The sequence below is a fragment of the Eupeodes corollae genome, chromosome 1, assembly GCF_945859685.1.
Source record: "Eupeodes corollae chromosome 1, idEupCoro1.1, whole genome shotgun sequence".
NCBI classification, from domain to species: Eukaryota; Metazoa; Arthropoda; class Insecta; order Diptera; family Syrphidae; genus Eupeodes; species Eupeodes corollae.
This window is the reverse complement of record NC_079147.1, coordinates 240,220,225-240,247,314: the sequence shown is the minus strand read 5'-3', so window position 1 is coordinate 240,247,314 and position 27,090 is coordinate 240,220,225. Positions and strand designations below refer to the sequence as shown.

The 27,090-nt window shown below is 34.7% G+C and overlaps 1 protein-coding gene across 4 annotated transcripts in view; it reads right to left on the bottom strand.

Moving 5' to 3' along the window:
* LOC129942467 (dystonin) overlaps nucleotides 1–27,090 on the bottom strand; it is a 290,358-nt gene that overhangs the window by 163,718 nt on the left and 99,550 nt on the right. Inside the window, exon 1 of one of the 4 annotated variants that reach the window (XM_056051397.1) lies at nucleotides 20,656–20,881. The exons of 2 other annotated variants lie outside the window; for them this stretch is intronic. The gene's annotated coding sequence lies outside the window, so the exon portion shown is untranslated. Of the gene's footprint in view, nucleotides 1–20,655; nucleotides 20,882–27,090 lie in introns of those variants that run through there. One more of the 4 variants, XM_056051398.1, reaches the window with a different exon arrangement.

Here is a 27,090-nt window from a genome sequence, read left to right as displayed (position 1 = left end):
TATGCAAATGAAGTAGAACTTCTATGATCTAAAATTCGACGAAATGACATTCGAAATGCTTGGAGGAAATACATACTCGTAGTTGGATTGAATAATTTTGAACACTTATACTTTCTTAAAAAATGATTTTGGTTTAAAAATCTCTTATATGAAGCATTTGCCATATTTGTAATGTCATTAGCATATTGTCATTTTTAAGGAAATAAATAAATATTGTAAAGCTTGATGATAAACTAATTTCTTTCGACTTTTGGACCTAACAAGCCCCAAAAATGGCAAACAAAAGAACTTAAGAACGAACCTATAATTTGATTTAACTATTCACTTTTTGATTGGAACAACATCTACCGGGTCAGCTACTTTTTTTTTTTTTAAGCAAGATTGTAAAAGAATACACTCTTTTGGGAATGCAATCTTTTATGATTCCAATCTAAAGATTCCATTCATACAATCATGTACAAGTTTGGACTTCAGATTTTGAAATCAACAATCAAATGTGATCTTGGAAAGATTGCAATAACTTTTTCTCCAATCAATTATCTTCTTGCATTTTTTGCATCCTTTCGAAGCCTTTGCTTAAACTTGAAGTCTCTGAATCTATTGCATTCTCCAGTGAAATTTTATTACATAATACTTTCAACATTTTGATTTTAATCGCTTGGTGTCTGACATTAAATATCGGTGCTTTACACCAAAAATAAGGAGTATGAGCCACTTTAGAATAATGCAAAGAATACAAAGTCTTTAAATGAATGAAATGACTTTAAGTAAATGCAAAGAATGAAGGAAGTCTCAAATGATTGCAATCAGATGATTAAAATCAAATGATTGGAACAAAAAATGATTGCAGTCTTTTTAAGGTCAAGTGAATTGTGATTGCAAAATGTTAAGTCTCAAGCTTAAGGTGAATTCAATGAATGAAATCTTTGAATTGAATTTAATAAATGATTTATAATGATTGTCTTCAGATTGTCCCTTAGAAGAGTCTTAAAGGAGCAATAGGATTTTATAGAACTGAAGTCATAGTGCAATTAAATGTTTATTTGGTCAAAGTTTTTAACAGAAGCCAAATTTTTCAACAATTTCTGCAACCGGACTTTTGTATCTTCTAAATGTTCGTAGGTATTTTTCAAAGTAAGAAACAATTTCCCCAACGATATAATTTCTTAGTACAAATTTAGTTAAAAATAAAAGTATACACTTTAACATTTTGTTTTCGGATCGAATACAAATTAAAGAAAAGTTTACAATTAGATTTGGATTGCGTAAGCAATTAAGGTGTAGTTCCCGTAGAATGATGGTTAGTAAGTTGGACCGTTAGTATGTTCCAACAAGATATTCAGGAAAAAGATGATAGTGACTTTTCGTATGTGAAATTCTAAAGAACTGAAGAGAACAGAGACGTACTCAGCACAGCGAAAATAGATCCAGAAGCCATCTTTGACGGAAGTCTTTTTTATAATTGAAGATCCGAAGGAAAAAGTGGTGCCGGTGGGAGCTGCTTTCCAGCAAGTGTACATGGTGAATGTTAGCATTCGCTCCAACCATTACCTGGAAAACAGAGCTCTACTTAATCACTTTTACCTAAGAAATGAAATGACACGATGGCGATCTGAGAACAGCGGTTGCATGCGGTTCAATAACGATTTCTTGGCAAATGTCATAATCGCCGAGCTAAAGGGACCAAGTCCCTTGTTGTAAGAAATTTACTAATGGAGGCAAATGATATTTATACAACACTCTTCAATAATGCATATTATCCAATGAATTGGACGACTGCTGTGAATCTCCTCCCGAAAAAGGGAAAGGACAACTCCAACCCGTCAAATCTTCGGTCGATAAGTCTTCTTCCAAGCATTAGCAAAGTTTCCGAAAAGATAATCAAGAGGGCACTGACTAAGTGGGCTGCGGACAACAAAATAATTCCGGATAAACAGTTCGGGTTCAAGGCGGGTCATGACACAATTCATGCTGCGTCTAAACTCGTTTCTGATATCCAATGGAATAAATCAAAACAACAATGCACAGGTGCTGTTCTGGTTGATTTGGAAAAGGCCTTTGATACCGTATGGTTAGAGGGTCTTTATCTAAAACTGAGCAGTCTTGGCATAAGCAAACCATTATTATATATACTTTATGATATGCTTAACGGTAGAAAGTTTGTTGTCAAAAGTGGCAATGTAACTTCTACCACAACATTTTCAATTAAAAATGGTTTTCACAGTGAGCGGTGAATTCGCCGATTCTCTTCAGCATTTACACCAGCGATCTGATAGGTAGTCTTGCAAAGGCAATTGCGTACGCCGACGATCTAATTGCGTACAGAACGTCCCGAAAGGTTGAGGTTATTAGAATTCTCTTGCAGCGTGATTTCGACAAGATTCAGCGATATTGCGACGACTGGAAACTAAAAATAAATGTCCAGAAGTCTGACACAGTTCTGTTCCGGACTCCGTTGGCTAGGCCCACGGAATACGTGAAAGAATTGGCGCAAGATGAAGTACCTCGGTATCTGGTTAGATCAGTATTTATATTTCGACAGACGTATAAATGCAGCTCTGACCAGGCACAGAGGAACCTTCGCTCTGATGAAACAGCTGTTTTACAGCACTTGGACCCAGAGTGAAGGTATTTTGCTACATAGCCCTCATACGGCCAATGATCGTTTATGGTTGTCCTGTGTGGTTCACCGTTGCCCCTTCCCAGATGGAGAAGTTTCGGGTGTTCGAGCGGCAGTGTTTACGACGCTGTACTGGCTTATATCGAACAGCAGAATCCTCTTACGTGCATTACTATTTCAATGAGGTTCTATACAAGGGGTCTCAAATCAACAGAATTGACACTTCCGTAATGAAACTCGTCCGAGGTCACATTGCTAGAGCTATGTCTTCAACCAACAATTAAATTTTCGAGGCTATCTATCCGAATAAAAAGTATTTTGAGAGTGTACGCTTGAGCGGCTTCATGCCACCAGAGGCATTCCTCTTTATAGATAGATGCGGTCTGAAATAGGATAGATTGGCTGTTCCGCTAATCTACTACATGAGACGAAGAACCATGGGTACAATCGGGACGTCATGGCACAAGGCGGAGCAGAGCTCCTTTTGTTCAGTAGGGCTTTGTGCGAACGGGACCGAACTGATAGGGTGAAGCATGAGAACCAGTTTTAGTGGCTTCAATCGGCACTTGATAGTGGGTAGTCGGGATGGGGTTTTAAGCCTTGGACGGCTAACCTACTTGTTTTATAGTTTAAGGGTTTAGTTTTAAGTACAAAAGGCATGGTGGCATAAAACAAAAATTATTACAAAAAAAAAATTGAATAAGGAAAAAATGAAGGAAAATGAAAAACAAAAAATGTTAGATAGTTAGATTTGCTGCTGTGGCTGTTCTAGTTTTAAGTAGTTTAAAGGTAAAATAGGTAGTTTAAGTTTTATTTTAAGGACCTAATTTAAAGTAGTTTTTAAGTAAAAATAAAAAAAAATATACTGAAATAATTGTCTAATCAACAAAAACTAAATAAAATGAATCACAGTAAACTAGATCTTAGGGCCGAAAGACATTAGAATTAAGTATTATTGTTTAGCTTAGAGTGTCCGTATGGGACCAGTAAGTTAGTTGTAAGTTATGGTTAATTAGGATAGTTTTATGAATTTTTGTCTAGCTTTAAGATAATTTTAAGAATAATTAATACAAAAAATTAAAAAAACAAAAAATGTGTTGGACTGTCATGCTAGAGGTCTTGCCTGTGTCATCTTAAGTTTTTTTCAAGGTTACTGCCTCTCAAAAGGAATTGACAAATTCTCCAAGAGTAATTCCTTGTCATGAAAAGTGCTTTCTCAAATTAGAAGGTCGAATTCAGCCTAAAAGTGTAGGTCCCTCGCACACAGGAATGGTTGAGAGACGTAAGTCACTAAGCCCGCATTGTTTAAAATTGGCAAGAAGCTATTTTAATGAAATTCGGGTCTGTATTTGTAACAATTTTTTAATATGATGTTAATGGACAATATTCTACCGTAAAATATATATACGAAAAACAAATAGAATTTAATAATTTTTTCTTAAACAAATTTAAGAACCCTTGAAGGTATAAGGTGACATTTAGTGTTCCCAATATATTCCATTGACCTTTTGAAGAGGCTTTTACTTCGTTGACAACAACGATCGTCACGTAACAGTGAGTAGGCAGAAGGGTATGGACTTTGACGACATGTGGCTTTAACAGATGATGCCACATGCAACACAGTACACCATACAATCTATTTATTGAAGAGTAAGTTAGATGAGCGTGTTATCTCAAGAAATGGGTAAAGTTAAATCTTTGTTCTATGCTAACAAGCCTACTTCGCTAGGAAGAGATCAGGGACAATATTGCAAGAGAATTAGCGGTCATTTTGGCTGAAATATGTGAATTAACTAAAGTGTGTGGCAGTCATCGAAAATCGTGTCCAAAGAACCGACCGCTGTAAACGTGCCCACGGTAGTAAAATGAACGAAATCGAGTTCTATTCATAAACTTCTTGATTGTACTTCAAGCCGATGATATAATGTTTTAAAAAATCTCAAATGTTTTGTGATTTATTTAAAAAAAATTTAACTCCTTATTGGAAAGAGCTTTCTGATTTATATAGCTTTACATAATTTTGTAAACAATTTAAAGCTTTTAAAGGAAATCTCATTTCCCATAAAAAAATCTCTTCAGGAAGCTAAATTTTTTAAAAATACGAAACAAGAATGAAAATGAGTGAATTTAATAGAATTGTATAGGTTTAAGGGTGATAGTCGTTTCAAAACGCCGACAAAAAAGGGCTACAGAAAGAAACATCGGAGACGTAAGAATTTTAAGATATGTATTAGTAATGTTTCAAAATTTATTTGTCTTTTCACTGCTCGATAGGAAATTAATACACCTTTCTAGCAATGTGAACATCTTCACAATACTCAACAATTTCAAATTTCCCATTTTCGGAAAATTCGTGGATCTCTTTAAGCTTTATCCACGCCTTCAAACTAAGAGATTTTTCGAGCTCTACCTTCAGAAATATTTTTAGTATTGTAAAATTACGGAATTCCGACCCAGCCCATGACAAATTCACATCCGAAAATGCGTATTAAAATCCGTACTTCACATAGAGTAGCATTTCATGCGAATAAAAAAAAAATTTTGCTTTAAGAAAAAAGGTTACGAACTTTTTTAATTATCTTTCCCGTAAAGTGTAAACAAATTGTTCACTAGTAAGTTCTAGAAGTTGAAAAACTATTGGTATCGAAAAACATGTACGATCTGATACACGAATCTACATATATCTCCGAACAGTTTTCTAAAACAAAGGACAGTGATTTCGAAATGCAAAACGTTTGAAAAAATGTCCATAAGTCTTATCAGAACTATCTTAATCGTCGCCTTAATTTTAACCCTTTACCTTGTTCAGTCACCAGTCACCGTGCGTGACCGACTACATATCCATGTCTCTACTGAAATACTTCGAATTTCTAGCTATAACTTTACACAAAACAGCTTGAATATATGCCTAATCGATTAAGCAAAAAAGGAAGATTTTTTGAGAACTTTTGAGGGACTGACTCCTTAAGAAATTCTTTGCTAATGTGATTCTTCACTAAACTTTTAACTCTAAGGAGGGTGAAGTCTTAGTTTAGTGTAAAAAGTTCAAAAATTGAGTAACCTTTTTTAATAAGCCTACGATATTCATAACTTTAATAGCTTGTTTAAGACAAAAATCAAAAGTGTTGAAGTTGAAATTCCTCTTCCAACAAATCAGCCATCTAAACACTTCTTTAACTCAAAAACGACCTTCAAAACTTTAACCTTTTATTTTCATGACTATGCCATATGAAACTTGTGGACATGTCTATCAATCTAAAAAATAAAACCCTGATCCTGTTACTGTCAATTATATCACATCATCATAAGAAACAATATACTTTCATTATTTGATGCCTATTATATTCGAGAATAGTGTATTCAATTTGTAAAACAATAAAATTGACAAAACACCTCCAACGCAATACTTGGAAAAGGTGTTATAAAATAATAATTAATCTTAAATTAGCGTTCAACGGTTTATAAGTTTTTGATTGATGGCATGTCAAGTTTTTAACATAACTACGAACTAGAGATAGATATGCATAATATTTCTGATTTAATTTGATTGCATTTCAACAACTCGTCTCGAAGTCACTCATTCAGCTCACAACCAGAGTCAGTCATCGTAGAAGGTATGTTTTGGTTGCAAAATATTAAAAATTGCAAAAATATAGGATTACGCCTACAAAGTCTCCACTTGGTATATTATGGAACTCATGTTTGGGCGTTTGATTGTTAAAAGCAGAACGAAAATGTCTTCAACTTGACTGAGCGAAAACTATACAACTACGCATAGTTATAAGTCTAAAGCTTCCCAAAGTGATTAAGACTAAACAGAGAAGTATTTTTTTGCAGATGGAGATCTCAATTTCATCAGATATTAAAGACTTCTCATACCTGTGCTACAGCTTTAGGCATCAGCGATTTATTATAAGTGACCGGATTCGGAATCGGAATCGCAATCGGATTCGGCAACAAAAATACGTATTACATATTTTATTAAGGCGTACTAGTCGGATTTGAAAATCACAATAAAATAACAACAACCTTAAGAAAGGTAGGCAGGCTAACGCCGACGAACTTAAGTTTTAACGCCTACGAACTAAAAAAAATGAATACTGTGGGGCTCCATATGTTGCCTAATAAGACCGTAGACGTCGTCGTCGTCGATAACTTACTAAGATCATTACTTTCCATTTGCCTCATAGATTGATGGCTCATGCATTCGCTTTCGTCCGTCCGCGTCTTCGTCTACGTCGACGTAGCGTCGCTCGCATTGTTCTTGCGTGACTTGTTGATGAATGAATTCCATCAGTCGAGCCGATTTAATTCAATTCGATTCGATTCGAAACGAACGACGGATTTAAAAGTAAACTAATACAAAAGCTTGTCTCGTAAATCTGTTTCTTAAACAGGTGACCTTATACAATTTAAAAAAGTAGCTAAAGCTGAGTCATGACGAAGAATCCAACTTAATCCGATTAAAACAAAAGAAAATAAAAGACTGAAAATTAAATCCTTGAAATAATATAACAACTTAAATGCGTGCCTAAAGAGTATAGGCACACTGTCAAAGTACAAGTACGTACTCTATCATCTAATTACACAATTTTATTAAATTCATAGGAATGCCGCCCCTGTGTGCCCCCCTGTGTCTTTACTTTAATCCGAGTTATTAAAACAAATACGAATGCTAAACAAAAACAAATTTAAGGTTTGGTTTTAATGATTACTTAAGCCAACCAACGTCTTTAAGTGGAGTGGATTTTGTCGTTTCTTTGGGGTGATGTGTTTGTCTTTTGCGCCAAAGACACCTCTCATTATGGTCCATTAAAATTGAGCAAATATATAATTTTTGTCTTTGATGGTTAAGTCTTTTTATTTGCTGCTTTTTAACTTCAAGATAGACAGATTGATTATTATCTTTATTGAAATGACCTCAGTGTGCATGTCATTGAGTATAGAAAATGATTTTATTTTGTCTAACTTAACTTTTTAACTTTGCATGCATATATTTTTTAGCCTTTCAAAAAAGTATAAGTAAAAAGTATGTACATATATTTTGACTTGTGATTGTTTTGATTGTTTTTTTTTCTATTTGTTAATTGACATTTGATTATGTTGTCATTTGATTTATGATACTTATGGTGTCATGTCAGTTGAAATTAGTGTCAAAGAGTATAAAGACAGAGGCTTGGTTCATTGTCAAATCGAACATACCATTTTTTTTTTTTTTTTTTTGAAGTTTGAATTGACACTTAACATTTATTTTTACAATGTGTCGTTTAAATTATATTTATTTAAAGGAACAGAAAATGAAAGTTACAATAATGACAATAAATGGTATACATTTAAATTACTGAACAAAAAAACACAAATCAGGAAATGACTTAATTGTTTAAAGTTTCTTAAAATGTGACAAATGACGAATTCAAGTGACGTTTAATTTTTGTCATTTTATTGTAAAGTTGTATTTGTATAAATATGTAACACTATTTTGACAGTTATAATTGGGTTTCCCATAATAATCGGGTTTTATTTTGAGTATCCCGCTTTTTTGAGTAGTTGTCACTATTGAAGCTGTCATCGTTTGACATTTGACAAGTAAAAATTACGCCATTATTAAAAATGGAACGATAAACACTGTTTTATGAACTGGATTCCCTCATATTTGAATGATAGACGTTATAGTGTTAAATTTCGCAATGAGTGTTTAAGTTCATTTGTTGTTAGTTCTGGTGTCCCCCAAGGTAGCTAATTTGGCCCTATTCTATTTGCTTTATTTATAAATCATTTGGTTTCGATCATACAAAAAATTCGTCTGTCCTAATACACTCATAGTCCAAAAAGTCTCCATTTGATGATTCGAGATAAAATATTTGCTATACTTATATATTAAAAACGAGTTTTAGAAAATCACATTTTTTTTTTAATTTGGTAAAAAGGTGAATGTAGAAACTAACTTTTTTTCAATGTTACCACTTTGGTTTTCATATTATTCCTAGCATTTTTTTTAACACTAAAATTATGCTGCTGTACGGAGACTTTTTGGACTAAGTGTATGCTGATGACATTAAAATTTTCAAAAAATCAACTCTACATCTAGTGTCTTCTCTTGAAAGAAGACATAATATTATTCAGGAAGTGGTGCAATAATAATGGTCTTGTTTTGAATGTGGACAAATGTAAAACCATGATTTTAACACGCAAAAAGTTCCAAGCATTTTTGGTTACACGTTTGATTCTTGTCCTTTAAGTAGAGTATATGTATTTTCTGACTTGGATGTTGTCTTAGAAACTAACATTTAATGAACATATTAACTTCATAGTTAAAAAAGCAAATAGAGTTGTAGGTTTCATTGAAGAATTAGGTCGTGATTTCCATGATTCATATGTTTTAAAATTACTTTTTGTTTCATTTGTGAGACCAGTCCTGGAACATGCTTGTACAGTATGATCACTTTAGTACTCTGTGCACGTCACAGGACTCGGAGCCATTCAGAAAAGATTTTTGCACTATTGTCTACGATCCCTTCCGTGATTTCATGATATTCAAATCACTGATTTACTCTCAAAGACTTTATTTGATAAACATTACTTCTTTGACAAATCATTGGAAGTACTTGGAATTTTGTTTTATTGTTGGAATAACAAATGGACCTTCGATAATTTAAATTTTAGTCGTTCAAGTATAAGACTCCAGAAACCATTGAATACTAGTTTAAGTGGGTCAAACTATGGTGTACATAACCCCTTAAGTTCATGAATTGAAATCTATAGTAAATTTCACTCTTGTATTAATTTACCAAATCATAATATAGAAAGTCTAGTTTAAGTTTTTAGATCTTAAGTATATATTAAGAATTTTTAACGTTAGTATTTAACGAATTATAAATAAATAACTATCTAAAAACCATAATCTTTGACTTCGAAGTATTTATTTAAAGATCCCAAGAGTTACAATTCTGGTTAAGTTTGTTAATTTGCAGTTGTGGAGTTACCGGATTATCAGTAAGAATGACAAGGTCATCCGCATATAAAAGCACCTTAATAAGCAAATCACCATAATATACACCCCCTGAAACACTGTCTCCAATGTCGTTAATAAAAAGTGGGAAGAGCAAAGGACTCAAAATGCAACCTTGCGGGAAACCCACTTCTGTCTTAATTTGCTGCGAAGAGGTTCTACCATTAAAAACTACCGCTGTTGTCTTTGAAAGAAGTTTCTCATATATTCTTAAAAATTGTATTGATAATCCAACACCTGCTAGTTTGAAATTTAATAGTTTTCTGTTAATAGTATCAAAGGCAGCTTTGAAATTTACAAAAATAAAGCATAGAGATTAGTTTTAAGGTTTTCTTACTAGCTTTAAAATGTGTAATGTACTTTTCCAATGGGTTTTGATGGCCTAAATCCGACTTTAAAATAAATATATCACGTCAGGTTTATAAGATATTACTTTTTGAAATTCGAAAAAATACTGATCAGGCTTTTTAAGCATATCTAAATTTATGAAGTTCCTTTTTTTTTTTTTCAATAAAATCCGCAATGGTTTTCTAAATCTATCATCCTTTTCTTTAATATTAAAACATTTATATTATTTCACATAATATTCGAAAACTCTTTATAACTTGTTTGATTTTACCTGTCTTGAAAAAATTTGGAAATCTTAACAGGAAAAGGCAAAACTGACGGTACTTTTTGTTGTTCTAACGAACCTGTTGTCTTAACAATTATAACGTATCAATTTTATAGTAAAAACAAGTATTTTTAAATTCACAACCACATTTTTTTTAATTTGGTAAAAAGGTGAAGGTGGAAAATAACTTTTTTCAATTGAAAGTTTTCTCAAAACTTCACATAGAGTCAAATAAAGACTTATAACTAATGGGAATTGTCAAAAGCTTAGCAAGACACTAAAATAATTTAAATTGTAAAAGGGGCATATTTTAAAAATTGTATGTGATAGAAAAATATAAAACCAAGATTCGATTCAATTGTCTTAATGCTTTAAAAAGCAGTGTTTTTTTTTGTTTGAGCTCCCTAAAAGAAGGTAGTTTTGTCGATCATTGTGACATTTGTAAAATTTACTACAAAATAGGGGATATTTGGCAGTCAGAATTCGCAGTTTTGCAGATTTTCAAGAAATATTTCCTGATTACGTTATTTCTTAAAGAAGTGATCAAAATTGTAATTTAACACCATGTTAAAGGCTACAGATTAGGTCTATGCCAATTCTCAATAATCGATCTGAGAACTTACATAAGGAACTCATGAAGTTATCGAAAATGTGTGATTTGGTCATGACAAATTCCATAAAAAAAAATATGTTGCTGGAACCGTAGCCCTGGCAGTCATGTACCTGACATCGTGCTTCATATTTAATGCACATAGAATAAATATCTATTGGTTTCTTTTCAAAAAAAACTTTAGTTTTGTTTAATTTCAAAACTAATCCTTTTATTTTAAAATTAGTATGTTTCTAGAAATTAATCTTATTAAGAATAGCGAATCGAACAATCGATTCAAAGCTAAAATTTAAGAAATCCAATATGTAGCAAAATTTAACTCCAAAGCTCAAGTAAATCAACATTCTTTTTCAGAAAGTGTGGCTTTGTGGATTATTGAAATGAAATTCGTGAAATTAGCAATTTCAAAAATGTTTGCTTTTAATCGAAAGTTTGATTTGCTATTCATAACAACATCACCAGTGTTAAAGTACTTAGTTAGGGATATCTGCCGTTTTAGGACTGATTCCATAAGTTAACTTTACTTCCCTTTACCATTTACATTATAATATAGTGACACCTTTTCACATATTGTAATGGAAACTTGTCTTCTTTCTACTACAACAATACCTAAAAAGATTGAAAGACGTTCCTCACGACCGTAATCTATACTATTTCATGCAGTAATAACGTCTACGTCAAGATAATAATAAAGTTTTTAATTAAGTGGTTCCTATATATACTATCGCAAACTATTATTCAATCAAAATGTCTGATATCTTAAACGATAATATTAAGTGACGTCTTCTGACTCTTTTTCAGAAAGTAATTGAGTGATATTTTGCAATTAAGATTTTAGGTAATTATATACAATTTAATTTGCTGTTCCTCAAAGTACACTTAAAATTTAAGCAGCATTTTGTATTTAGAATTGGAAATATTGCTCAACAATATTCCTTGTCTAAATTTTTCAATTTTTTTTTAGAAATATGAAGCCAATACCATACAATTCCAAATGTATGTATATTGTAAATGAACTTATGTAAATTGTCTAACTTGTTTCATTGTAAACGTTGATTTTAAACAGAAGGTTTGGTTTCGTTTAATAAATAAGCTTTATTCGCGTTCAGAGTAATACTTACTAAGTTTCTGTTTCCATTTCCAAAACAAGAAAGTTTTCAATTTGTAGGTAAGTTCAATTCTCGAAAACGTTTATACAGGGTCCGGCAAACAAACCTCCCGTATTTTAAGACCTTTATATTTAAAGCTATTTATAGATAAACTGGTATTCCGGGTATAGATAGATAGAGGTCTACGTGTCGTTTTTAGTAACCATAATGGCGTGGTCGGTGAGCATCATGCATTTGTCGTAGAGGAATATATCCGTAATGGTGGTTCTGCGATTACCACTCAGCGAGCATTTCGAATTCGATTTCAACTTAGACGACATGATCCTGTTCCGGATAGAAAAACAATTCAAGTTTGGTTATCAAACCTTAGAGCAACGGGTGTTTGCTAAGGAGAAAATCGCCTGGCCGACCTTTAGCCCTACAAAATGATGATCGCACAAGTATTAAGTGAGAGAGATTTCGAAACTCGCAGAGCGGTTTGTGAAGACATTCATCAAAACATTCCCGTTGGTACTGTTTTAATTTCGTCTGACGAGGCCCATTTCCATTTATCGGGTACTGTAAATAAACAAAATTTCCGATATCAGGCACCAGAAAACCCTCAAGAAATACATCAACGACCACTTCACAGCCCCTATGTGACAGTTTGATGTGCTGTTGCTGAATTTGGTGCTCTAGGTCCGTGTTTTTTCTAAGAAAATGGACAAAAAGTTACAGTTAATGCTGATCGCTATTGTCACATGATTTAGACCTTCCTCCAACCAAACTTAAATCAGTTTACTAGGAACCAAAAAGAATTCTGGTTCCAACAATATGGAGCCACAGCACACATTTCAGGGCGTTCAATAACCATTTTGAGAGAGATGTTTCCAGGGCATCTTCTTTCTGGCCACCAAGGTCCCCCGATTTATTAACTTGTGATTTTTTTCTTTGGGGACCTTTAAAGGCCCAAGCCTACACTCATCGCCCAACATCTTTGGAAGCACTTAAGGAGGCATTCATTCAGGAAGTGGCAGCCATTACACCACAAATGACTCGACAAGCAATGGAAAACTTCCGGAAAGGCTTTGTAAATGTAATAATAATAGAGGACAATATGTAACGGATATAACTTTAAAACTAGGTAATTACTTTATTTAATGCAAAATGACATTGTATTTAATTTAAAAAATTCAATAAAGTTTTTCTGTTAGATTGTTTATTTATTTATCATTGCCTTTTAAAATATGGGAGATCTTGCAAATACAAATAAGAAACACACATGAAAGTCGTGCCTAAATACTTAATAGCCAAATTCTAAAATCATAGCTGACTGCTGTTTTTCAGGACGGATGCATTAAGTGCTCAGCGTTTGAGCCAAATTTCAATCAAGTTAATTTATTGCAGGTAACAACATTTCTAACGATGCAACAAATTTGCTCATTCTAGAGGTAAGGAAACAAATCTTACAGCGTGGGGTTGGAACGAGGGGGAATGCACAAATAGCGCGAATTTGTAGTAGATTACTTTTTTGGCATAGTGAGCCCTACATTCGCCGAAGGTTAGTGTAAGGATGGGAGTAGTAGCGTGTGGTGTCATCGGCCCATATTATTTCGACGGACCAGGAATAGGCAAACGCTACGGACAGCTGCTAGATAAACGATTTTGTGCGGTCGATTTAGCGTAGTGTAGAAATCATATGATCGCCGCGCTCGTCTAATTTATTCGTGTGCGACTTTTTGTTATGAGGTTATTTAAAGTCCAAAGTGTATGAAACTAAATCATGGAACTCGGAAGAGCTAAAAGTTTAAATTCAATAACATTTCAAGGGATATGTTAAGGAAAGCCCACGAAAATTTTTGTAACGTTTGCGTCATTTATAGAAAATCAGAGCCGTCATCTGAATGACCTTATTTTTTAAATCCGCAAGTTTCCGAAATACATTAATTATATACCAAACAAATTTTACTTCTCTTCTCTTTTAAAAGACTTAGAAACTGCGAATTATGATTAAATAAGTTGTTTCCATGTCTCTAACGCACCCTGTATAAAAGGGGTGAAAATATTAATAAGTTTTTTTTTAAGAATACGGATAAGAATAGTCCAAAATTCATGATATTGGAAATTTAAGCTAAGCTATTTTCTAAATATATAATGACGTATTCCAAATTCAATTTAAAAGCAAATTTCAAATGGAATTTAATGTCAAAAAAATAAAATTATCCAAATTTTCTAAACTATTTCTTCTTAACGAAAGAGATACAAAACTTAAAAATTCAATATCCATGAAATAATTAATTTAAGATCATAACAATCTTTAATTCAATTAAAATTTCATACCAATGATACAATTCGCTTTTTAAGATATCACTTTCCAATGGAATACATAATTTCGTCACAGTTAGATCGAATTTCAGTGACATATGTCAGCTATCCGTCAGTTTTGGTTTTTACGAAAAAGAGTACTAGAAAAGTAAAAGAATATAAAGCGAATTCTTGTGGCACTTGATTTTTTTAATTTAAACTCATATGAGAATTTTTAAATGACTTTAAGAAGATTAAGACAAAAAAATTTAAAAATCAAATAGAAATATTTAAGAACTCTGACATTAAAATAAAAAAAAAAAACAAAAAAACCTGTTCCAAACGGATATCCTCCAAAAATTATGATATAATGAAGACATTTAAAAATTTCAGAAATAAAATAAACCCAAATTAAAAACAATAACTAAAATTGGAAGAATTATGATGCTTGTTAAAAATTACAGAGTTGCCAACAGTTCTTAGATATTTTTGATTTTTGTTTAAATAACTTCTAACTGGGTTTATGTTTCTTGAATTTCAAATATCTTTTCATCTTATTAGTTTTACTGTCACAAATTATTGAGGATTGAAAAGTTCCCATTTAATGACATTTAAAAGCCTGAAGTAAAGGACAATCTTGAAAACTAATACTTCTAGAAAAGTCAAAACACTTGATTTACTACGAAGAAAAATTGATTTGATATTAAATTGAATTGCCTGAAAAATAAATTGATCAATATTTTGAAAAAATAGAAGTGAAGCAAAAGCAGCTAGCAAAAAATTGGAAAAATTCTGCAAAGAGGCAACTCTGAATGGTGCACTAATAAATTACAATTTTAATTTAGTTTTTACCAAAAATAACTACCTTCTGTTAAAAAATTCAATTTCAATGGTTTTCTTCAAAATCTATCTCTCTAAACTAGTTAAGCTACGTTTATTTTGGCAACAAGAAAAATTAAACACAAATTTTATGTGGGAAGAAGTTATACACTTATTTGCCCACACCCACTCCACACCACTCCACACACATCATGTATTTCCTTTTGCGAAATATTTCGATTGAAAACGAATTTAAACTAATCCCACCATATAAGTCCAACACTTTTAAGCTATAGGTTAGGTAGGTAATTATTTAATGACTGTCTATCTATTATAAGATAAATTATAAACTATTAAATGAAATTATACAAAACGAATAGTTTATTAAAAAAAAAATATCTCAAAGCTGCATTGGAGGTTATACATCATACCGACGACGGTATTGGAGGTTATTCACAATTTAAATAACATCTAATTATATTCTCGCATTGTTATTGTTAAATAACTTGACAATAAAAACTTGTTAGCAATATTGTGAAGAGCACTGGAAAATATGTTTAAAGTGTTCGTAAGTTCAATATTTATAGAATTGCACTCACTTACATTTGTATGGAGGTTGATTTGAGTGTTCGAAGCTACTAATAGTTCAAAGTACTTCTAAATGACCTCATAACCTAACGTCTGTCCCGATACTCTCATAAATAACAGCCCCAGAAGTAGAAGCTGAAGCAGAAGCTAAAGAAGGCAGCTAATTGACGATGAAACAGAAGATGAAGAAAAAATACAAAAAATCAATTTCACACCCTACATTGATAGTACGGAAGAACTGCATATGCATGCATATAAATGCATGCATATTTCTGCTCTGCTATGTCATCAAAAAAAGAAAAAGAAAATAACAGGAATTCAGAATACTTAGGAAGAAGAAAATGGAAGGAAAGAAAAAAAGTAAAAGCTCAACGACATTCCATCAGGCAAAGCCTGATTCTGATTCACAAGATGCAGCACTGGAACGACGCGACGGCAGCAGGCTCAGGGCAGCAACTCAAAAACATAGTTCGAACATAATATTTGCACAACGCAAAGCTTAATAGTCAGAGTGATAACGTTGTTTGAAATCGATATTGACGTATGTACGTATATTTATGACAGTTAAATTGATTTAGAAGGGTTGATGACATTAGTGTAGTTTTTGTTTTTATCCACCTTGGCAGTTGTGGAATATAGGATTACCACGAAAGTCTATGTTTTAAGCACTTTACTGCAGTTTAAGTCCAAATTATTTATTTGCAAGCCGGTTCATACTTTATTAGAGAACGCGCTTTTAAAGAATGATTTAATAGCGGGTAACGGGCAGCTAAAACGTTTTACTAAAGCCTTGAATAATTTTCAAACCACAATAATGCAAGAGAAAATTGACGTTCGAACTATTCGGATAAACTGACGAAAATACACTGAAGACTCAATAAAATAAGTCGCTTCAAAGAGTTTAATGAGCAATAGAACAGCAATGACTGCTGATATGAAATACCACTGAATGACAATAAAAAGAAGGGGTCCTAAGTGACTTCCATGTGGGACTTCATCCAGTTTGCTTATTGAAGGACTTGACGGATTCATTCATTTATTTTATAACTAGTTTTGAATCCCGACTTTGTCTGCAGTAGATAGTTTTTTTTTGTATGAACAAAAACTGAGCTGTACTTTTTTGTACGTACATATGTTTGAATTGTCCCGAGATGGGATACTAAGTGTGATTGTCAGAGGTTAGGTTACGTTAATATATTTTAAGAAGAAGATAGGTTACTGCAATACATTTTTATATACGAAGTTTTTTGTGTTTCCTTCCATGGCCAGACGTTAAGATTTTGTGGGTTTGAGACTCGTAAGCATGCTACATATAATTGCCCATGGGAGAATTTTTTTCCAAATTCACACCTGCAATTTTCAGTGTTTGCCCTTGAGCTTTATTTATTGTTAATGAAAATGCTATTTTCAGGTGAAACTGCACTCTTTGAAACTGAAACGGCAAAATTGGAATTATCGGAATGCTGGAAATTAAAACATATTTTCCTTTTGCTATTCCAGTTCCAGATTAAAGCTTTTATAATATTTCGTCCTAGGTGAGTAATCTTTAGCTGTGTACCATATATAACTTTAGTGTTTCAAAATTTCTCATTAACAGGACTAGAACACCAACCTTCAATCTCAACTTATGAGAAGATACCCCTGATAATTCCAAAGAGTTAAGAAACTCTATGGGATATGATGTTACTTGCTCCGTGTCAATATCGTTTTCTACTGAGAGATACCCGACGATATCTCCCTCCACTTCCCAAATAATTTGCTCGTTTATCTGGCTACCTATCTCATTAGTTGGATCTAAAATTGCCCTCACACACAATCACTTCTGATTAAACATATTTAAAGGCAGGTTTGGATAGACATTACTTTTTAATTCATCTGTGCTACGTAATTGAGCCGTTGAGGTCAAAAGTAACTCATGTCCTTTCTTAAAAGCCTCAAACTATCTCCTAACTAAATTTCATTTAAATCTGTTCAGTAGTTTAGGCGTAAACGTGATCGCCCCACCTGAATTTTCCCATGGGAATGCGTCATTTTCCCGGGGTAAAAAATAGCCCCTGTCCTTTCTCGGGTATGAAAATATCTCCATACCAAATTTCATGCAAATTGGTTCAGTACTTTAGGCGTGATTGAGTAACAGACAGACAGGCAGAGTTACTTTCGCATTTATAATATTACTATGGATTAACATGACACATTTAAAAAGAAGGGGCCCTAGATGACTTCCCTGTGGTACTTCATCTTTATTGTTAATTTCAGTAACAAATAAGTGAAATCGATTTGACGTTTGTTTATTTATGACAGTTAAATTGATTTAGAAGGGTTGATGACATTTGTGAAGTGTTTGTTTTCATCCACCTTGGAGGTTGTGGAACATAGGATTACCACGAAAGTCCATGTTGTTTTGCGCTTTGGTGTGGTTTCAAGTCGGTTCATACTTTACTTTGCTCTTTTAAAAAACGATTAAATAGCGGGTAACGGGCAGCTAAACCGACCTTAAAAATAATTCTTAAAACTTTTAACTAATGCTTTGAATGATTTTCAAATCTTCAAACCACAACTATGCAAGAAAAAATTGACATTCGAACTATTCGGATTCGGAAGAAAATACAATGAAGACCCAATTAAAAGAGTAATTTCAAAGAGTTTTATGAGAAAAAGAACAGCAACGACTGATGACATGAAATAGCAGTTAACAATAAAAAGAAGGGGTCCTAAGTGACTTCCATGTGGGACTTTATTTAATTTACTTATTGAAGGACTCGACGGATTCATCCATTCATTTTATAATAAACATGGAAAATTTAAAAAGAAGGGGGCCTAAATGACTTCCCTGTGGGACTTCATCTTGATTTCAATTGCATGACTTGTAACAGATAAGTGAAGACAAAAATTGTATTCTTTTTAAGATCCACTTAAGAATATGCACGAGACAATTTATTGAAAACCCTGAAAGTTGTTTCCGAAGCCCAGTTCTTGTTGACATTTTCAACAGAAAACAGCCATTTAGTTGATTTCTTTTAAATCCTAAGTTATTTTGTCACGGGTTTTTTCCGCAGTCTTAACAGACAGCCGGTATCATTGCTCAAATTAACGAAATGAGTTCCTTTACGCTTAAATAAAATATCGAACACTTATTTTCGAAGTGAGCGTAGTCCGAAAAGTGATTTTTTTAACATACAGTTCGTGAAACTAATGATATCCTATAGGGCAACATTAATGGGCCCCGTAGTGGTAAAGTGCGCGCAGACGAAAATTTGACTGGTTTGGCCGAGGACATGAGATTCAGTTCACGCACTGGCTTGAGGAGAAAGAATTATTCACAAATATCTCACTTATAAGGTTGAATTGATTCAGCAATTGAAGGTACTTTCCTTCTTATTTAGGCTGCTACATTAAATATAGGACTTAGTCATCTGTGAGCATTACATAGACATTTTTCAAGGTTTTTACTTGTAGCACTTCTAGCCTCATGACCAAACCACAACCTCACGTTAGGTCCGTCGGTATTTGGACAGCCTTCTAACCAACTTTACGATATTAAACGATATCATGTGTCACAAACCCGACCTAAGAATTTGTAAACCCAAATTTCGGGTGTTGGTGTTTATAATACATCAAGGCACACATAACTTTATTTACACTTTTTTAATTCTATAGCCCGAAATCATCAACAAGGTCTTCGAAAATCAAAGTAACAGAATGTAGAAGTGATTCCTTGAAAGTCAGTAATTATAAATCCACAAACTTCCGATTTGAATTATGCTATAAATGTAGGATTCAATATCAAAATTTCACTTTAAAGTTTTAAAATGTTTCGTTGAAATTGTTCTAATTTCCTTCAAGGTTTATTTTGTCGGTAAGGAGACTTGTATCTGAATTCACACTACTATAGGTGCACTCTGGCGTATACGTACTTTTTTAAGTAAAAATTATATATTTTTTAAATAAACGTTGGTTGGGATGGATCAGTATAATCCAAGCAATCCCTTACATACACTCCGAAATCATCAACAAGGTCTTGGAAAATCATAGTTATAAAATGTAGAAGTGATACTCGACGGACAAACAATTATAAATCAACAAACTCTCGATTTGAATTATTATAAAATATATAATTGTTGGTTTCAATATCAAATTGTCACTTTTAAGCCTTAAAATGTTTGTTTCCAATTGTTCTAATTTCCTTCAAGGTGTATTTTGTCGGTAAGTGAGACTTATCTCTGAATTTACACTAAAATAGGTACACTCTGGCGTATACGTACTTTTTTATATATAAATTATATACTTTTTAAATAGACGTTGGTTGGGACCACTACAAGGCATTACCGCATCTGCAGGACTTTTTTTGTCAATTCAGCATTTATATTACATTCAAATTTAATTTAAAAAAAGGGGGAGAAAAAGTCTTAAGTTGAAATTTTACCATACCCCTCACACTCATAACATATATGATTCATAATTATTCATGGATTATTTTTCATTGTTGTTACTATTTGATTCATTCAAACGAAATAAAAATAACATTAAAAAACAACGTCACTTAATAAACTATACAAAACTCAAGACATATATGTATTTATGTATTTCAAGCTCCCTTTGTAGATTTTGAAGTATGTAGGTAGATGACGTTATATTGATTTGCCGAGAATTAAATATGACATCAACGAACAGCACCAACCAGCTGCAACAGTGGCGGTAGATGTATAAAAACACCAGCTGCTGACTTTGGATACATTTTGAACGACTTCCAAAACTTACAATTGAATTGAAGCTCAAGACATCACAAACCAAAAAAAAAAAAACAATAAAACTGCGATGTTAATTGATTTCAGGGACCTGACTGCTATAAATTTGCTTATGCATCATTTGAGATTTTATCTTTTGTCGATTGTGTGGTTTATTGTTGTGAATATTTTTATATTTTAATTTTTAACAACAATACAGAGAATATGAAAACAATTCGTTTTTTTTTCTTTGCATATCATTATTTTTGTTTGTATTTACTTTTTATTTTTGTTAATTTAATTAATTTATATATTTTTTAAATAAACCGAACCGAAATATTTTTTCCTTTAATGTGATACACTTGACTTCGCGTAGGTAGACCAAATATTAACTGAGATTTAATGTAAGGCCAATCTAAGTAGGTAGGTATTTTGTCTGCGTCATTCGCACAAAAGTCCAACTACAACTTTGGTATACTACACGTCTTCTATACCGCCCATGTACAAACCAGTTTCGTTACTAAACATTTTTTGATCCTAACTAAAACCAAATAAAAACATTCCAAACCAATCCAATATCTACAGCGGAGCAACGCGCCGCGCGCCCAGAAAACCCACTATAGTGCTCCACTCTTCCACCATGGTTCTTTTTTGTTGTTGTTGTTGTATTTTCGTAAGTTGTGATATTAGGTAGGTACGGGAACTTTAAAGGGTCTGTTAAGGTTTCAACATTTAAATGGTGAAGAAAATAATAAATTTGTATTTTAATCTTAAATAATAAAAAAATATTATTACTTTTTTTTAATTCGAAAAAAAACACTTATCAAGTAGCTTTTCTAAAAAACATCCTTGATGTTTTTCAAATCTCAATAATCCCTTTCGTCAGTATTCTGTTCAAATATTGATGTTTCTTTCATACATTCCTTTAAAATTTGTATGAGTTGTTATATTTCATCTGTCTTAAAAAAATCCGAAAGAGACACTAAACCATTTATGCTTAAACGGTTTTCAACAGTAAACGGCAAAACTGGTTGAAAGTAAGTTTAGTTCTTGTAACGAATTTGTTCTCTAAACAATTCTATGACATCAAATTTATGAAATATATCAAACAAATATAAAAATACTGTTTGGATTCGAAATTAGCACAAAAAGTTAACTTCCAAACGTTTTTCCAAAACTATTCAATTCAAGGTTTGCTTAAAACTTCATATAGAGTCAAATAAAGACTCATAACTTATGAGCATTTGCTTAAACTAAAATGAATTAAATTGTGTCTAGAAGAGAAAGATATTGAAACATCCTACAATTAATTGTTAAAAGATATTTTTAGTTAATGTTAGTCTTAAAACCCTTGATTTTAAAATTTTAAAAGGGGTGTATTTTAAATACATACCTGACGTGATAGACAAATTTAAACAATCAATAACATTTTTATGCTTTAAAAAAATATTGTTTTGTTTGTGTTCCCGAAGAAAAAAAAAAGTAATTTTTCGACCAGTGTAGTTAAAATTAGGTTTTAAAACTATTATACGAACAAAAGAAGAGTTCTGAATTTAGAAAAATTGTAAAAGGGGAAATTAATTGGATCGTCAAAAACATTTAAATCGATTCGGTACATCGCTTCATATTCAGTATAATTTGTGTTATTTAGGAAATATTAAAAAACTCAAGGGGTTATTAATACCCTTAACATAAAGAGATATCAATGAACTTTAGTTTTGAAGCTTTGAATATCAAAATGAAACGGAAAAACAGAGCTGGGTAAAGCATTTCACATTCTCGAAGTGCGGTTAAAAAAAGAATCTCTATACTTGACAGTACGTTCGAGATTGAGCTCAAGGTTAAACTCATGTGCATTTCTAGAAGTACGAGTATTACGGCTGAATTGTTTAAAATGGGGTGGGGGAATGCAACTGGCTAATTCGACAAAACACTGTTTTAAAAATACCGGTAGAACAACGAAAGGCATGATACATTGTGTCGGTTTTCAAATGAAGTAATTGTTTCGGTTGATGTTCAAATGGTAGACATGTGCATTCAAGAGGACACAAGCGTCCACAGGTTTTTCTCAAAACCCACCTCTGTCTATCAACTCCTACTCTCACCTCCCCGCGGTGAACATCGGGTGCCTAGTACCTCAACTGGAGATTGGGTTCCAACCCCAGTGGAAAGTTGTTGGGGGCAGCAAACGAGAGAGGGGGGAGAGGTGTTTCCACTAAGGCACCTCTCCTTATCCAGGCGGCACCGGACGAATTCTCGAGATAGAATCAACGGTGGCGTCTACAGTTACAGTAAGGTCGAACTACTTAGTGAAAACCTTATAGGGCTTCTTCGACATATTCGGAGCCCAGGCCTATAAGGAGCGGTTCATCCGGCTCCCCTTCCTTGGAGTTATACTAAGGATCTGGCCCTCCAGGTTGGGGGTTGTGCCGTCGGGGTGACTTCCTGGCCACGTAAAAAACATCATAGTTTCGAAGCAACAACAAGCCTCGGATACGGACGGATTCACTGTTGACAACCCACGCAAACGAAATAAGGACAACGAACTTCGGATATGTACGTGGAATGTTAGGTCCCTTAACAGACCACGTGCAGCCGAACAATTAGCGGAAGCCCTAAACTGCTGCAAGGCAGATATTACAGCCATCCAAGAAGTGCGATGGGATGGACTGGGCAAACGCAAAAGACTGCGATATCTACTACGGCGACTGCTACCGAGAACAAAGACAGCATCTATTTGGGTGTGGATTTGTTGTTGGAACTAGGCTCAGGCAAAAAGTCTTGAGTTTCAACAGTGTAAGCGAGTGCATCACGACACTCCGCATCAAAGCCAAATTCGCCAACATAAGCCTAATATGCGCGCATGCCCCAACAGAGGAGAAAAATGAAGACACCAAAGACATATTCTTCGAGCTCTTGGACAAGACATATGAGCAGTGCCCTGGCTATGACATTAAAATTGTCTTAGGAGATTTTAATGCCAAGCTAGGAAGAGAAGACATCTTTGGTGGCATAATCGGGAGATACAGCCTGCACGACACCACCTCCGACAACGGATTCAGGCTGGTCGATTTCGCTGCGGGGCGAGACGTTCTGGTAGCTAGTACGCAGTTCACGCATCTTAATATCCACAAGGGGACATGGAAATCTCCTGATCAATCAACCGTCAACCAGATTGACCACATTGCGATCGACGCACGACACTTCTCCAGTATCCAGGATATCCGAACATTCCGAGAGGCCAACATTGACTCGGACCACTACCTCGTTGTAGCCAAGGTACGGCTACGGATATCCCGATCCAAGCCAAAACAAGGAAGTACTGTGAGAAGATTCGACGTTAGACGGCTACAATCGCAAGAGACTGCCATGTCCTTTTCCGATCGAGTCTCTAATAACCTCCTAAGGAGTCCTATGCTTCCTGCATTAAGCATTGAAAACCAGTGGCAACATTGCCTTGCAGCCATCAGAAATGCCGCCTCTGAAGTGCTAGGTTTCACACGGCCACCACAGCGAAACCCCTGGTTTGACGACGAATGCTGGCAAGCGCACGCAGCGAACCAAGAGACATACAAAACGGCGTTGCACAAAAGGACTAGAGCTGCTCGCGAGCTCTACGAGCAGAAAAGGAGAGAGGAACACCGGCTTCTTAGACGGAAAAAAAGAGAGCATGAGAAGCGCGCGAACGAGGAGATAGAGGGATGTCACAACAGGAATGAGGTTCGTAAATTTTACCAAAAGGTAAAAAAAACCTCCCAAGGGTACCAGCCACGAACCGAAGCCTGTAAAGACGATCAAGGGAACATCGTAGTAGAACCACAGTCGATGCTGAGAATATGGAAAGATCACTTCTCCAAATTATATAACGGCGATGACGAACCGAACTCCGCTGTAAGGGAGATAGAACCACTCAACCTAGGCGACGCAGATCAACAATTCCGCCTACCCGACCTTGACGAAGTGAAGATAGCTATATCTAAACTTAAGTCAAACAAAGCTGCTGGAGCTGACGGCATCACCGCCGAACTATTCAAAGCAGCAGGCGATGACTTGGTAGGGAGCATGCACCAACTCATCTGCAAAATTTGGTCGGAAGAAAGCATGCCCGATGAGTGGAATCTCAGCATAGTGTGCCCGATACATAAGAAAGGAGACCCTCTAAACTGCGCCAACTACAGAGGCATCAGTCTCCTTAACATTGCGTATAAGATCCTCTCTGCCGTATTATGTGAACGTCTGAAGCCATTCGTCAACAACCTGATTGGTCCTTATCAGTGTGGCTTCAGACCAGGAAAGTCCACTATCGACCAAATATTCACACTACGGCAGATCTTGGAAAAAACCCAGGAGCTTCAAATCGATACCCACCATCTCTTTATCGATTTTAAAGCCGCGTATGACAGCATCTATAGGGAAGAGCTCTACCGAGCAATGTCTAGTTTTGGCATCCCTGTCAAACTTATCCGTTTGTGCAGAATGACGATGGAGAATGCACGCTGCTCTATCAAGGTCGGAAAAGATCTTACCGATGCATTTGATGTCAAAAAAGGTTTTAGACAAGGCGATGCACTGTCATGCGACTTCTTCAACATCGCTCTGGAAAGAATTGTGCAAAACTCAACCGTAAACACTAGAGGCACAATCTTCCAAAGATCCATCCAATTACTCGGATACGCAGATGATATTGACATAATTGGAAGATCAAAGCGTGATGTCAGTGGAGCGTTTTTGAGCATTGCGAAGGAAGCGAAGAAGATGGGTTTAGTGGTCAATGAGGGCAAGACCAAGTATATGCTGTCATCAAAAAAGGACACTGAACGACGACGTCTTGGACAAAACGTCAATATGGACAGCTATAACTTTGAGGTAGTTAAGGACTTTGTCTACCTAGGCACCGCTATTAATGCAGACAACGACACCAGCGCTGAAATCAAACGAAGAATAACTCTTGCAAATCGCTGCTTCTTGGGACTTAGAAGGCAATTGAGAAGTAAAGTCCTCTCTCGAGCATGTAAAATCACCATCTATAAGACACTCATCATCCCGGTTCTCATTTATGGCGCTGAGGCCTGGACCCTGTCAAAGAAAGATGAGAGCGTTTTAGGATGCTTCGAGAGAAAAATTCTTCGGGCGATTTTTGGTCCCGTACGCATAGATGGAGAATGGAGGAGAAGATATAACGACGAGCTGTACGGGCTGTACAGCGACACTGACCTAGTTAGCAGAATCAAAGTCCAACGGCTTAGATGGCTAGGTCATGTAGAGCGGATGGACATCAACGCTCCAGCCCGGAAGGTCTTCGAATCCAATCCCGAGGGACGGCGCAGTAGAGGAAGACCGCGACTCAGGTGGCGCACCCAGGTGGGAGAGGACCTCAACCAACTTGGCGTGCGAAACTGGAGACAGCTAGCTAGGGACCGAGCTGGCTGGAGACGCTTGTTGGTTGAGGCCCAGGTCCGCCCCGGACTGTAGCGCCACCTTAAGTAAGTAAGTAAGTAAATTGTTTCGGTTATAGTTCTATCGCCTATCATTTTCAAAGCTCATTTTTAGATCCTGTCCAAAATACTTAAACGTGTTTTAGTGGCACCTACCCAAATGTGCGAGTTATATTCAAGTTTTGGCCGAATGAAGGCTTTATAAATTACAGCACCTTCGGAGAAATCCTAAGCCCTAGCAGCATTTCTGGAGATATCGAATATGTGATCATTCCATAAGAGAGGATCTTTGATACACATACCAAGTACTGAAAGTTGATTAGTTTCATGATGCAAGTACCGCTCATAGATAGTGGCATCGGGAGTGGGTTACGCATCAACGACAGGAGACAACATTGAGTTTTTAAACATTAAATTCTGCACGAATTATAGTTCCATTTTGTCGAGATCGGAATTCAATGAGCTTAACATACGCTGCAGTTGAAGTTCTACATTCTAAGGACAAGGATGTGAATCTGGAAACGAATATGAAAACCTGGGGGTACTGTTGTCAGCGAAACACTGTTATGGATTAGGAGTGACAGACAAAAGATCATTTATGAAGTCGGAAAAAAGGGAGCTGGAAACACCAGTATTTATTTTACGAACATCAGACTTGAAACTATCTAATACAACTTGTATTGAACCGTTAGAAAGGTAATTTCTAACTCAAGGAAGAAGAGTTTCATCAATAAAAAAGCACGCATTTTCGATAACACGTCTAAAGTTTATTATGTTCAATTGAAGATGTTTTTGGTGAGTGATGAGATTCTGTAAAAAAAATTCAAGTTATGATAGCCCTTAATGGTTATTTTTTTCCAGGGTACCGAAGAAAAACCAATGGTACACTGAGGCGTGTACGTATTTTCGTATTTCATTACATTGTTAACATAGTTTTATCAATTTTCTGTTTTATAAATCCATCTGTCAACGTTGAAATGAACTGATGAGATCAAAACGAGTTTGAAGGGTAAAGAGTTCAATGCTTGTTAAAAACGGTATTATGGAACTCAACATCATTCAAGTAACTGGTACTGGCTGCCATTGTCTGATATTGTTTTCCCATGTAAATGTTATAACGGGTTATTCATTTTGCAGCTTCAATGGCTGGAATTCGACATCTGACAAACTAAGTTTCTAAAAACCAATTTTTGTTTTTCAGTTAAAAGCATACAAATTGTAAAAACCTACTACAAAAATGGTGATTCTGACACAGCCATGAATCGTGCCACATATCTTGC